At 30.7% G+C, this 3,764-nt stretch overlaps 1 long non-coding RNA gene across 1 annotated transcript; it reads left to right on the top strand.

The window, feature by feature from the left end:
• The first annotated feature begins 1,339 nt into the window (after positions 1–1,339).
• Positions 1,340–2,694, top strand: LOC129004130 (uncharacterized). Its single transcript, XR_008491676.1, has 3 exons — positions 1,340–1,416; positions 1,830–1,905; positions 2,539–2,694. It is a non-coding gene; the product is annotated as an uncharacterized LOC129004130 (long non-coding RNA).
• Positions 2,695–3,764: the final 1,070 nt, after the last annotated feature.

Below are 3,764 nucleotides of genomic sequence, written 5' to 3'. Positions count from 1 at the left end.
TCATTAGTTACAGAGTGGTTGTGTTAAGTGAATGTTTGTGTTTGTATTTTTAAATGTCTTATGTATTGTTTCCTCAATTTAATGGGTATTTTGATTTTTATAAAATTTGTGAAATATGTACAACTCACGCAAATATAACATAAATAAGCAAAAATGTGTAAGTTACTTTTCACCTTAACACCTAACTGGATACAAATAAACATATTCCACCAACTGTTCAATGAACAACGCACTGGAATCGTCCTCAGCCATATTATCTAACGTCTGGCACCAAATGAGCCATGTACCCATCGTACCCATGTGTTCCTACGGCACGAGCGGGAAAATCCAACATGTTTCAAACCGGCGGGACGATCGAACACGCTGCGGGACGGCGGGAGCGGTACCGCTCTAGTGTAGGTGCTCACTTCTAACACCACGTGTTTTAAAATCCCGCGCGGGAATTCGTCCCGCCACCTTCCCGCTCCCGCTTTCCCACTTCGGTTTGGACGGGCCTATAAACATACATAAAACGTGTACATTGGGGCAGTTTAACATGTTATGAATTTGAAGACTTAATTTGACTTATTATTTAAATCATACAATTCCAAATAGATCCATATCGAGGTTTTCTATTTACACATTTTTAAATAAACCTTTACAATTACATTAAAATTTGGCAGTCAAATACAGGAACACAACTAAGTATCCTTTGGTCCCTGTCAAATAGTTGTCATTTTTTTTTTTATATTACTGATTATTATCTTCACATCTTAAATTCGTGTTTCTTAATCCTCAATACAGTTGATTAAGTTGCGTGTTTGACTATTCTATTTCATGCCAAACTATTTCTATATTTTACTACCAATACACTATATTCAACTACACTTTTATCATCCCTTATTTCTTAGTATTTTTAAGGTTTGACTTTTTCACAATCATTAACGTAAGTCATTCTGACTGTATAGTACATAAAATTATCAACACTAACTATTGTTTCCGTGTTAGAAAAACGTTATTTTATTTAAATAATAACAGCATTTAAAGCGTTTGAAATACTAATAAAATGATAAAAGCCTTGAGTTTTAAAACTTCTAAACAACGATCATATGCAAACCCGTCTAAAAAAACCCCTTTTCTAAAAACTTAGTAAAAACAAATTAATGTCTTCCACAACAACTTGGAAAACAACAGTAAATTTGTACTTGAATTAACACACATATGTAGAAATCTCTCTTTAGTTAATTGTTTGCTTCATTGCCTAACTAATCTGAACCAGCAATACCTTCCATTGTACTCGTAATACGGTCAATAAAATGTTAATTGTAAAATGATTTACTACTTCATATTGAAGAAGAGTTAAATTATTTGTTTGCATTTCTGTGATAAAGCTGCTGTAAAGTTATTAGTTTAGAACCAGCCACGAAGCTCCTACAGGTAAATAATGATCCACATTGATGTAGGAATAGGTTTTTTTTTTATAAAACTAATTTTTTGTTCTTCAATATTTGTTTTGATTTGTTAAACATTCTTTTAAAATCTTAATCGCTTATGATTGTTTACCCAAAAAATAAATTAATTGTCTTTTGTCTATTTCTCATATTCAACAAATTATAGTATAAATCCACTTTGTGGAGGCATGTGGAAGTTTTGCAGATGAATATTTTATATAAAACTAGTTTTTCGAAAGACTTTTGTTGTCTAGATAAGTTTTCTTGAAACTTGTGTAACATAAGAAACTATTATTATTATTATTATTATATTATATAAAATCATTAAACAAGAGTAGTCCATCTAAAAATACGTATTCTTGAAAAGTGTAATGATAGGACTATTAATTTCTTTTACAGAGAATGGCAACTTTGATGAAATTGTTTCTTCTGTTGTTAGTTAGCATGATGTTACTTTCTTCAACGACTGAAGCATGTAAGGGAGTTGTGCAATTTCCTCTATGTTATTTACTATGGTAATATAATTACGATAGGCTTCCTCCAGCACTTGACCGAATCTAGACTTGAAAATATACTAATGTAGGAAGGAACTTAAATATTTAGTGTATAGCATCTTTAGCGTAAGCAATGTAAACTAAATCATTCTGGTTGCGTATTATCAAAAGGTATTATTTAAATGCTACATAAAGAACCGCCTTTATTGTAAAAATATAAAAACTTAATAAAAACTAAACTGAGCTACCGGGAATGAAATAACCAAGTTTAATTAAGGGGTTGAAACATATAATTCGTTAGATTTATTGTTTTTGAATTAATATAGTTTTTTTTAGTTTGTGGACATAGTCCCTCTCTGTATACCGTCTTTCTTTCGACAAAAATGTCGAAGTCTTTTATTGAAGTATCTTGGTAAAAAGCTTTTATACCTTAATATACCTTAAACTATATGTGAATGTCATAGTAAATAAGAGTTAAGAATGATTAACTGCCCACCACCACAAGCAAGTGATATATTCATAGCTAACTTAACTTTTTTTTAATATTGAAACAATTTTAAAATGTGTTTAGCTCCATAGTACTGCCTAACAAAGATTTCATGTTTTATTTTCAGTTGCCTGTTGTTGCGGATATAGATATGCACCTTGTGGGACAATTTGCCAAGACTTTCCCAAACAGTTAGGAAATCCCTATCCCCACCCTTGTGACTTGTTTATCCCGCGTTATAAAAAATAAAAATCACGTAAGAATTATGTTCAATAAAAACTGTTTGGTTAAATGAATAGAAAAATGGAATAATTTACTACTCTTTTATTGTTGTATACTAAAGTGTTTGTAATAAAAATAATATGTTTATGGATTTATAGTGTTTTCTTTTTGTAATTTCTCGGTGTTTTGCAATGTGGTTTTTGTTGTGGTTTCAGGTCAACACGAATAAAGGGCGTCATTGTTGGATTGGTTTGCATGAATAGATTCAGATGAAGTATTCATATAAGTATGTTAAAACGACAAACGAAAATTAACCAATAAATCGCTGGCTTCATAACTTACCTGTAAAGGAGGAAATGAACTACCTCAGCATAAATTCATCTAATCTTGGGTTAGTGTTGTTTCTCAATTAAAAATGTAACGCGTTTTGAACACAGTTTACTCCAATAAGATATAACCCTAATATATCTTCTAAATTAATAAAGACAAAGTGTTAACCAGTCTAAAAGAAATTGGAGTTAAACTAAGGTGGAATTGACCAGAATCCGTATAAACTTGGTGTGGAATATGACGATGAAGATATGACACGGATTAGACATTAGTTAAAAAAAAAAAAACAGTTGACCAGGAAGATCATGTTTTGTAGATATAAAACTATGTTTTATAACTGATAAAATAGCAACTGATTCTATTTGTCTATGAAACGATAAAGCAAGTTTCTCAGAAACAATTATGACACATAATGTATAACATACATCATTTTAATTAAAATTTTGTATTACGAATTCAAATAAGATGACTTCAGATAAGGTTATGGCGGTTATTCACACGTTGTTTGGATGATAAAGGGTTAAATAATACGTTTCACCCCTTGAGGAAAAGTAAGCACTTAAAACACAAAGAGTTTCCTTGGACCAGGAACAATATTACGAAGTGAGAACTCAAAAGTCTAATCTAGGTAAATTGTTATTGGTAAAACTAAATACCAAAAAGTACTTGTTCTATACAAAAAAGTGGGCATACGAACATCTATCTATATTTTCCTTGGGATTCGTATAATAGTTATACATACTGAAACACGAATAAAAGTATAATTATCATATCTTCTAATAATAAGGTAAGCCAATGTCT

The sequence above is a fragment of the Macrosteles quadrilineatus genome, unplaced genomic scaffold, assembly GCF_028750875.1.
Source record: "Macrosteles quadrilineatus isolate MER2022 unplaced genomic scaffold, UCM_ALF_1.0 Scaffold_9__3_contigs__length_116548681, whole genome shotgun sequence".
Lineage (NCBI taxonomy): Eukaryota > Metazoa > Arthropoda > Insecta > Hemiptera > Cicadellidae > Macrosteles > Macrosteles quadrilineatus.
Note: the sequence above shows the minus strand (reverse complement) of the source record. Positions and strands in the feature narration are given on the sequence as shown.